General features: G+C 40.2%; 1 protein-coding gene and 1 pseudogene across 4 annotated transcripts in view; both read right to left on the bottom strand.

Moving 5' to 3' along the window:
* Nucleotides 1-11,491, bottom strand: part of CERS6 (ceramide synthase 6) — a 333,671-nt gene that overhangs the window by 304,742 nt on the left and 17,438 nt on the right. The window lies entirely within an intron of this gene.
* Nucleotides 3,877-3,987, bottom strand: LOC114008749 (uncharacterized; annotated as a pseudogene).

Genomic DNA, 11,491 nt, shown 5'->3' on the forward strand with positions numbered 1-11,491 from the left:
AGACTAACACATGACAAGACCCTGTGGAGGTTTCTGGCCATGCACTCTCCATCATTAAAAGAAAGAAAAAGGTCAAAGAAGAGATACAAAGAAATACTAGGGTTCAGAAAAGTGATCATAAAACTGTGAAAAGAATGTAGAGATTACAGAAAAACAGAAAAGGAAAGACTTGTGAAAGATTACAGAAACATGAAAAGCAAAATAAAACAATCAAAGAATAAATGTCAGTAATAAAGACATGTAGGTGGGAACCAGCAGTTAGCATAATGGCTATGTCACTGGACTCCCACGTAGTCGACCGCGGTTCGCATCCCGGACCCGGTGGCTTAAAACTCACGCCGGGCGCGTGTGCGTGCGTGCCCAAGATCCCGAGAGGAGAATGGAGGAGGAGGGATTACTGCATGACCATCCCCCCTGGGGGGGTGATTTCTTGCTTTCTGTCTCTATGTCTCTCTCTGCCTGGCGAGCGTGCGCACCCTATAGCAAAAAAACTCTCAAAAAAAAAAAAGACATGTAGGTAGGCATGAAGAAAATGAATAAAACCAAATTTTAAAGGAAATAATATTCAAGTTATTATAGAGAAGAAGATAGACAATAAAGGCAGACTCAAGAAATCTAGCACATGGACAATTAATATTCCTGAAGAGGAAAACAAAGAAATTAAAGACATATCCAAAAATAGAAGAGAAAAATTTCTTAAACAAGAAAAACTGAGATTGAAAGATACATGCTTTTAAGGGGAGCATAATTTTTTTTAAATGCAGAGCACTATAAGTCTTGAAGATATTATTTTCAGAATGAATACAGTATTTTGATGCCACAAACCAATACTTACTGTGCAAAATTCTGGGCTTATTAAAATCTAAGCATATGATAGCTTGTCTCAAAATATGAACTAGATCACATCATCTACATTCAAGGAATAGGATACAGGAGCAAACAATAAATGTATACACCTATTCCCTGCCCAACATCCTTAATTTGTTTAAAAAGTAAAAATATGTAACACTGTCTTTTTGCCTCTTTTCTAATGCCTATCTTTATCAAACATTTTCACTAGTTGATTAAGGTAGGAAAGAAAAATAGGTGTTTTCACTATGTTTCTTTCTCTCACTCACCTTCTCACATCCTTGTTCCACTTCTTCCTAAGTAATTTCTTTAATTTATGGTTAAATACTAATCATATTTTATATATAAACACACACACATACACACCAAAGTGCATGCACACAGAAAAGAAAGGCTGTTCTACTTGTGACAGTAAGTACCGCTGTTTGTGTTTCCCTTCATAAGGAACCAATGACTACAGTGAGATAGTGAGTTTTGTTGCATAAATTAGTCATTGCAACTTCATATTACAAATAATTTTTCATAAGCTTATTAAAAATTATTAAAAAACAAATCGGAAGGAAGTTTCACGGGTGCTAGTAATGTTCAGTTCTATTTGTTGACCTTGCTTCTGACCGGTGAATGCATGGTGTATGCTGTGACAGTTCAATAAGCTGTACATTTAAACACAGTTTTGTGCATGTCTCTGCATGTATGCTATACAGATAGAATAAGGAGTTGACGTTAGAAAGTCAAAACAATTTGGGGCTAGGAAGTGGTGGTTAAGGCACTGGACTCTCACATGGCCAATGACAGATGGAATCTCAGACCCCAAAGCTTGAAAATCCCATCAGGCATGTGTACGTGCATGCCGACAATCTCAAGAGGAGAATGGAGAAGGGTCCGCATTGTGGCCATCCTCCCTTGGGGATGATTTCTCACTTTCCCTAACTCTGTCTCTCTCCAGTGAGCACACACACCTTTTTGGGAAAAAAAAAGAAAAAGAAAAAGAAACAAAATAAAAGCAGTTTCCTGACAATACCACATGAACATTTGTTAAGCAAGTAATGACTACTCATCTGAGTACTGAGGTTTACAGCTAACACCTACTGGGGTGTAACAGATTGAACCAAGGTTTCTCCAAGATAGAATTTAAATCTCCTCCCTTTTGTTAAACACACATAACAGAGAGTCCGAGGCTGCATTCACTCTTGTTCTCTATTTCTCTTTCCACATACCTGCACATTGGGCCTCATGACCAAAAAGACTGTGTTTAACTTCACCTACAAAGGTAAGTGTTAGCCATTGTCAACATCCAAAATATATCACCATACACACTGTACTTAGCAGTTCCCACTCAGAGCAGCATCCTCTTAAACTAGTTCTTAAAATAGGGCAGTAAAATGTTGCTGGCTGCTAAGTGCATCCAATTCACAAAAGCTTTAGCCAATTTGAAAGGATTGCAATTTTTAGATTTTACCCCTGAGTAACAGATTGGCCATTGGCTGGAAAATGCAATGGGGACTGAAGAGAAAGGCTACCCTTGTTTGATTTTACTTTTAACGCAACATTTCTTTATCTCACCTTCAACTGAACAAAGGAGAAATGTACTTCCCAAACAATAAACCATTGTTGGGAACCAGCAGTTAGTGCAATGGCTATGTCGCTGGACTCCCACGTAGTTGACCGTGGTTTGCGTCCCGGACCCGGTGGCTTAAAATTCACACCGGGTGCGTGTGCGTGCATGCCCAAGATCCCAAGAGGAGAATGGAGGAGAAGGGATTGTGGCATGGCCATCCGCTCTGGTGGATGATTTCTCGCTTTCTGTCTCTCTGTCTCTGTCTGTCTGGCGAGCGCACGCGCCCTATAGTGAAAAACCTCTCAAAAAAAAAAAAAAAAAAAAAAAATTTTTTAAAAATTTTGGAAGTGAAAATCCCATCAGGCATGTGTACGTGCATGCCGACAATCTCAAGAGGAGAATGGAGAAGGGTCCGCATTGTGGCCATCCTCCCTTGGGGATGATTTCTCACTTTCCCTAACTCTGTCTCTCTCCAGTGAGCACACACACCTTTTTGGGAAAAAAAAAGAAAAAGAAAAAGAAACAAAATAAAAGCAGTTTCCTGACAATACCACATGAACATTTGTTAAGCAAGTAATGACTACTCATCTGAGTACTGAGGTTTACAGCTAACACCTACTGGGGTGTAACAGATTGAACCAAGGTTTCTCCAAGATAGAATTTAAATCTCCTCCCTTTTGTTAAACACACATAACAGAGAGTCCGAGGCTGCATTCACTCTTGTTCTCTATTTCTCTTTCCACATACCTGCACATTGGGCCTCATGACCAAAAAGACTGTGTTTAACTTCACCTACAAAGGTAAGTGTTAGCCATTGTCAACATCCAAAATATATCACCATACACACTGTACTTAGCAGTTCCCACTCAGAGCAGCATCCTCTTAAACTAGTTCTTAAAATAGGGCAGTAAAATGTTGCTGGCTGCTAAGTGCATCCAATTCACAAAAGCTTTAGCCAATTTGAAAGGATTGCAATTTTTAGATTTTACCCCTGAGTAACAGATTGGCCATTGGCTGGAAAATGCAATGGGGACTGAAGAGAAAGGCTACCCTTGTTTGATTTTACTTTTAACGCAACATTTCTTTATCTCACCTTCAACTGAACAAAGGAGAAATGTACTTCCCAAACAATAAACCATTGTTGGGAACCAGCAGTTAGTGCAATGGCTATGTCGCTGGACTCCCACGTAGTTGACCGTGGTTTGCGTCCCGGACCCGGTGGCTTAAAATTCACACCGGGTGCGTGTGCGTGCATGCCCAAGATCCCAAGAGGAGAATGGAGGAGAAGGGATTGTGGCATGGCCATCCGCTCTGGTGGATGATTTCTCGCTTTCTGTCTCTCTGTCTCTGTCTGTCTGGCGAGCGCACGCGCCCTATAGTGAAAAACCTCTAAAAAAAAAAAAAAAAACAAAACATTGTTTAAAAGTTGTGGAAGGCAATAGCCTGAATGTATTTCCTTTTTTTTCCTTTGTCAACAGAGGGTGTTGTGCCAACATCTTAAGAAGATTCAAAGGAGGCACAGCTCACAAAACTGTGTAAACATACAGTCCATTGCACATCATGTATGAACCATAAAGGATTTATTTTATACATACATGTGTGTGTACGTATGTGTGTGTGTACAAACATATATTATATATATATATTTTTTTCCTAGTATTTCACTCATTAAGTTCTAAAATATAGTTCACTGGCATATTTACTTGCAGGAACTAGATCCCAGTAAACCACAGGTACTAATACTAGCAAAACTTAGCTTCATGCATCTAAAACTCAACATAACCATAAACATAAAACACATACACCTCACTGTCTGAACCCTCCTTAGAAATAACATCAAAAATATCCATACGACCCAGAAATCCGACTTCTTGGTATTTACCCAAAGGATAGAAAAATACTCAATTAGAAAGACACTTTGCACAACTATGTTTACTGTGGCATTATTTACACTTGCTAAAACATGAAACCAATGTAAGTGTCCAAAATGTGATACTGGGTTGAAATTGTGACACATATATATTACGGGATATTGCACAGCTGTAAGAAGCTATGATATCCTATTGTTTGACATCAAGTGGACAAATAAAGAAGACAATTTTGAGTGAAGTGAGCCACAGTTTGAAAAATACACACTGTATGTCCTGACTCAATTTGCTCTGAATGCTATGGCAGAGGTTGAAAGGCTTGAAACTGTGATGGAGAGAATGTGTGTAAATTCTACAGACTATAAGGGAAGAGAGTGGGTAGTAGAGAGTGGGTGATGGAGGGTGGGTGTGAGTGCAAGGGAGGAAACATTTGACAGAAAACATGTAAAGTTCACTGTCGAATTAAATTTAAAAAAAAAGGAAGAACGTCTGGTTAACAACCACCACCTGTGTGTCTATTTTTGTTCTTTCTCCAGTCCCTTTGAAATGCTATAAGTAGCCATTAAAGTGTGGGTGCTTAACAAATAAGACTCAACACATGATAGAGTGAATGTAGGAGGAAAACAAAAAGGTTATAGTCTCAGTGACCCAGGATAAACATGAGAGGGAGGAATTAGTACACAAAGAAATGGCCTGGGAATCTGTACCATGAATTTTGCCTCAGGAGTCCCAACCCACATGCAGGAGGGGACTTCAAAAAGTTCATGAAAATGGAATTATAGTACAAGTTTATTTTGGTCCAAAATTTTTTGAAATCCATGGATAGTTTTTCTATAATACCATTTTCCACGAACTTGTTGAAGATCTCTCATAGTGGGGAATCCATGCGGGGGGCCTGGTATGCCAATAATGCAATTCTCTGTGAGGCTGACTTACAAGGTGTGGTTCCAGGTTTACATCTGGAGACCTCCCTCACTGCTCTGGGCACATGCGTACCTGTGGCACTGAACGATGCTGGGGTATACCATGGTATTAAGATCCTTTGAAGTTGTTGTCTGTCTGTCTCTAGCTTTTCCTCTCTTTGTCTTTCTCATTCATGGGAGAAAGGACTAAACATTTTTTTAAAAGCAATGAAATTTGGATAGTAGGACAGGCAACACACCCCAAACACCAAGAAAGCTTCATCCTTAGGAAGAGGCAGAGTACCTGCTTTTATTATAAAAACACCCCCCTGGCTGGGGACCAGCATGGGTTTAAGAAAGTGAGCAATCAGGTAGGCTGCCTGAGTTGGCACTGCTGGGGGTTCAACAGTAGCAGCCAGGGTCTGCCAGGACCTGGGGGTGGCAGAAGGTGGGTCACTTCATCTCTCCAGGTATCAGGATCTTGACATATACAATGGGAGGTAGAGTATTTTCATCTGGGCCAGTATTTCTCAAAGTGTGATCCAGGTCACCTGTGCCCAAAACAGCCTCTGGCAGTATGTTCCAGCAAGAGAGGGGAGGGGAGGGGAGTGGAGCAGTGTGCCCTGGTGGGGAAGAGAATAGTATCACTTCTATCAATACTGTGTTTAGAATTGGCTTTACAAGGGGAACCAGCAGTTAGCATAATGGCTATGTCGCTGGACTCCCACATAGTCGACCGCGGTTCACGTCTCGGACCTGGTGGCTTAGCACTCACACCAGGCGCGTATGCGTGCGTGCCCAAGATTCCAAGAGGAGAATGGAGGAGAAGGGATTGCGGTGTGACCATCCCCTCTGGGGGGGGGGTGATTTCTCGCTTTCTGTCTCTATCTCTCTCTCTCTGTCTGGCGAGCACACGCGCCCTATAGCAAAAAAAAAAAAAATACTTTCCAAAAAAGAAAAAATATAAAGAATTGGCTTCACAAGATGCTAATAAGAAAACAAAGCAACTTTTAGTCACTTTTGCTTTTGTGAAAATCCTCTTTGGGTAATACACTCCCTTACTACATGTAGCCAGAGCAGACCACTCCCCCCCACTGCAATTTTCTGACCCATGGCAGACTCATACATTTTTGAATGAGTAAGTTTCAATTTCCTTTCTAAGTAGAAAGTCTATGACTCTACTAAGCTATGACTGAATCAAAATCAAGGTAGTTTCAGGTAATTTGTTGTTCTATAGCATTGTGGTTTATCCTGGCCTCACTCCTTTATCTAAGTAACAATCCACCACAAATGCCATATTTGACCAACTTAAGATGCCCTCTATTTGTCTAATTATTTGTATAAACAACTACTTATACACTAAATTTATACTGTGGAGAGCTGGGGAAATGCTTGTGGTGAAAAGCAGGTATAAATGACCACGGAAGTACTTTGGTCAGGGTAGGTTAGCCACATTCACACCAGTGGAATGACAAATTTGGGGTGGAGATCTGTTTCTCTCTCTTTTTTAGTTTTTTGATATAGGAAGCCTGCATTCTCCAGAGAAAGAGAGAGAGAGACTGAGAAATCAACCCCAGTAAAAATGGCCACATAGCAATCCCTTTTCCTCCATTCTCCTCTTGGGATTTCAGGCACAAAACTGGCATACTTTTCAAGCCACCGGGTCCAGGACTCAAACCATGCACTCAGCCATGTCAGTCACCTTAACCTTAACTTCATGCCACCTGCCGGCCCACAGATCTATTTGTCTTAAGGAAATATATGCATGTATGTATGTTATATATATAAAAATATATATAATATGTATAATATATTTCATATTATATGAATAATATATATAATATGTATAATATACAGCATATTATATTAATAATACATATAACAATATATAAAATTATATATTATATGTAATATTTTTTATATATTATATTCAACTAATTTGTGAATTTTTCATTTTCATAAACATGATCCAAAGCCACTACATTGATTTTCTTTTTTCTTACAGATCAAATTAAAATAACCCACTAGGCTTAAAATTCTTAAAGAAATTAATGTATATTTCAAAGCTTTCCTATTTCTTAGTTAAAACAAGAACAACAAAAATTCTGAGCTTTCTAAATATTAATACACAATTGCAGCGAAGTGCATTACTTGGGTATGAGATGGACATAGTCCAGATTGTCCCTAAACTGCAAGGGTATTTTTTTGCTGGCTATGACTGAGGAAGAATCAGTATCTTCCTCAGAGAAGAAGAAGAGGAAAGAGAAGATGAAAGAGAATTGACAAAGAAAAACACCTGCAGTGGTAACCCTGTTCAGTGAAAATAAGATCTATCATATAGGAATGGGGCCTATCTCCCATGTTCATGGCATAATGTCAGTAAAGTCTCAATTCTGGAAATGTGTGTGTGTGTGTGTGTGTGTGTGTGTCTGTGTGTTGAATAAAGCTGAAGAACAAGTACTCTGAACTTCAATGAAGTAGGTGTGTCCCTAAATGCAATGCAGACATTATCTCATTTAATTCTCAGAACAACCTTCAGAGTTTCAGATTGACAGACCAGCAGTTAGTGTAATGGCTATGCCACTGTACTCCCATGTAGTCGACCGTGGTTCGAGTCCTGGACCCAGTGGCTTAAATTCACGCTGGGCACATGTGCATGCGTGCCCAAGAACCCAAGAGGAGAAAGGAGGAGAAGGGATTATGGCATGGTCATCCCCCCTGGGGGGTGATTTCTCGTTTTCTGTCTCTCTCTGTCCTTCTGGTGAGTGCATGCGCCCTATAGCAAAAAACCTCTCCAAAAAAAAAAAAAGTTTCAGATGGAAACTGAACTTGGAGAAGTTAAGTCATACGCTTCTAAGCCCAAAGCTAGTAGACAGAAGGACTACAATGCAACCTAGGTCTTAAACCAATATAGAGGCCAGACTTGGTATCTGCCATTACCAGTGGTTAAACATTCAATCACTTTTCCTTCAAGACATCCCTACACATCTGCAAGGTCCTAGTTCTAGGACACCTCCACCCCAACTTGCAGAATATAAAAATTTTCAAGTTTCTTATTTAAAAATGTGCAGTATTTGCATATAATCTAAGCACATTCTCCATACTTCAAATCAGCTCTAAATTATTTGTAATATCCTGTATAATGTAAATGCTATGTGAATAGCTGTTATGCTGTACTTTTCACATCTATAATTTTTTATTTATTTTTATATTAAGTATGGTGTCTTTTTTGGGGGGGAGGGAGAGGTTTTTGCTATAGAGCATGTGCACTTGCCAGAGAGACAGAGAGACAGAAAGCGAGAAATCACCACCCCAGCGGGGGGTGATTGGACATGCTGCAATCCCTTCTCCTCCATTCTCCTCTCAGGATCTTAGGCATGCATACACATGTGCCCAGCGTGAGTTTAAGCTGCTAGTTCCAGGACTCGAACCAAGGTTGACAACGTGGGAGTCCAGTGGCATAGCCATTACACCAACTGCTGGTTCCTGATTTTTTAAACAGAACATTTTATTATATTTCTTATTTACCTTTAATCACTATACATCTTTTCTGTGTACAACATGGCTTTTCCCAGCACAAATACAGTGTATATCAGTCAAGACAAAGACATTACCATATACATTATCATCAGCAAATCACTTCCCATTTTTGTTTCAATTGAACATATTGTTCACTTTTATCCCTGTTCTCCTCCTCCCCTCCCCCTATTTCCCATTTCCTATTACCCACCCCTTCCTGTCTCTAGTATCTACAGGTGCCCTCTCTGTTATTATACCTTCCCATCTTTCAGTTTCTGCTTAAATTTCTATATGTTTTACATTTATACTGTGGGGGTTTTTTTACAAGTATTTTTTATCTGTGGTTGGTTGAATTCTAGGATGTAGAACCCAAGGATCCAAAGGGCCACCTACGTGTGTAATAAAAAAGGACCACCAAGTCCAGGTGGGACAGGAATAAGACCGCACATTTGGCCTCCCTCCACTGAAAGGTAGCTTCCTCAGAAAACTCTGTCAGTGAGGACCATCTGCCTGGGGGCTCTCTCCAAAGGCACGGAATCTTCCAGGAAAGGTGTAAGGCTGTCTGTGGAACATAGCTGCCCATCGCTTATTTAAAACCCCACTATTAGACACTGTGTTCTGTCACCAAATAGAAGCAGCTCCTGGCATAGAATCCACATTATTATTAACAGTTGAGAGGAAAAGGCTTAGAAGCATTCTCCTCCCTAAATAGGCAGAGTGCTGAAGAGAGCGGGCCCTCAAGGCCTGTCTAAAATTCTAAGCTGGCCCTCTTCAACTGAACAAATAAATCCTCCAGTCTCAAGATAAACATGTCCTATGCCTCCACAAGTTGCACCCTCCCCTCAAAAACCTTCCAATGAACACACACCCAGCATATTGAAAGCCCTTACAAAACACTGCTTTTCAGGTAGGTGACAAATACTGTCCTATGGCATCAATGATTTTCTACACAATGTGTACTTTTAAGAACCAGTTTTTATAGAGTCCTCTTTAAATACACTTTCACTGAGTGTCCTCAGTACTGCAAAGTAGGCATACTCCCCATTGTATAAGAAAGGATATCCAATTTCAGAGAATATATTGTCCATTATTGTATATAGTGTATAGTATACTATTGTATATATTACATATTATTAGATAGGGTAATGTTTGAATGTATGCTCAAATCTGTCATCTTTCTAATATCGCATCCATTTTCCTTTTAATTCAAGTTAGAAATATACATTTCTAATTAATTATAATGGATGTACAAGTCAGTGATGTAACTTAAAGGCACTGTCACCATCAAGTCTGCCCATGCCCTCAAAGGTATGCCCAAGCTTGGGACCAGCAGTTAGCATAATGGCTATGTTGCTGGACTCCCACGTAGTCGACTGCGGTTTGAGTCCCATACTGCGGTTTTTAAACTCACGCTGGGCGTGTGTGCGTGTGTGCCCAAGATCCCGAGAGGAGAATGGAGGAGAAGGGATTGCAGCATGGCCATCCCCCCTGGGGGGTGATTTCTCGCTTTCTGTCTCTATGTCTCTCTCTGTCTTTCTGGAGAGCACACGTGCTCTATAGCAAAAACCTCTCCAGGAAAAAAAAAAAAAAAAAAAAAAAAGGGTATCCCCAGGTCCACGAAGCTCTGACACACAAAGCTCTGGCAGTCTCCCAATCTCCATGTGCCTAAATGACTGACTGCTCCTTTCTCAATGCTTCCTCTTTCAAGCTATTGTGTCCCAAATTGCCACTCTCTTTAAACCCCCAATTCACTTCATTCTGCTTTGAAACCCTGACTATTAAGACAAGATCTGCAGAGCTGCTTAGACCAGCTGGCAGCTTGTACCCTACCCCGATACTTGCCAAACTGTCTCTGGATGAGATTTCAGATTTTTTTTTTTATTCCCCTCTCCAACTCTTAACTCTACCCTCCTCCTCTTAAGACTTTCTGTGTCTTTAAAGGGTCTGTACCAACAATAATAGGGAAGGAGGAAGGAAGTGGGGGAGGGGACAAGGGAGGAAAGTTGGGAGAAAGGAAGAAGGGAGGAAGGAAGGGAGAAGGGAGGAGGGAAGGAAAAGGGGGAAAAAGGAAGGAAGAAGGAAGGGATAGGGAACAAAGAGAAAAAAACAGAATCTCAATAGCTTTGCCACCTGGAAGTCTAAAAGATAAAATGTGACATAATACAAACAGTGGTAAGTCACAAACAACAGGTTATAGCAACAATAGCTTTGTAACTTGAAAGTCTAAAATACAAGATATGACATTATGGGACCAGCAGTTAGCGTAATGGCAATGTTGCTGGGCTCCCATGTAGTCGACTGCAGTTCGAGTCCAGGACCTGGTTGCTTAAACTCACGCCAGGCTCATGTGTTTGCATGCCCAAGATTCCGAGAGGAGAATGGAGGAGAAGGGATTGTCTCTCTGTCACTCTGCCTCTCTGTCTTTCTGGAGAACACACACGCCCTATAGTAAAAACCTCTCAAAAAAAAATACATGTTAAATTATATAAACAACGGTAAGTCACAAACAAATGTTATTCCTAGGTCTGTGTGGCAAAGGCTTCCAGTAAAGGAATGCAATTAGAAAATATCTGTGTATCTCCAACCCTAACCCTACCAAAACCAATCCATACAGTTCAGTTCTAAGGTAATACAATCAGAAGTAAGACTAGCAAACAGGAGAGGTCCAAAAGAAGTCTATATTTAAGGTCAGGAGTGAGGAAAAGAAAGTTCTTTAAAAAAAAAGAAAAGAAAGAAAGAAAGAAAGAAAGAAAGAAAGAAAGAAAGAAAGAAAGAAAGAAAGAAAGAAAGAAAGA

The sequence above is a fragment of the Tupaia chinensis genome, unplaced genomic scaffold, assembly GCF_000334495.1.
Source record: "Tupaia chinensis unplaced genomic scaffold, TupChi_1.0 Scaffold000381_1, whole genome shotgun sequence".
Taxonomy (NCBI): domain Eukaryota; kingdom Metazoa; phylum Chordata; class Mammalia; order Scandentia; family Tupaiidae; genus Tupaia; species Tupaia belangeri.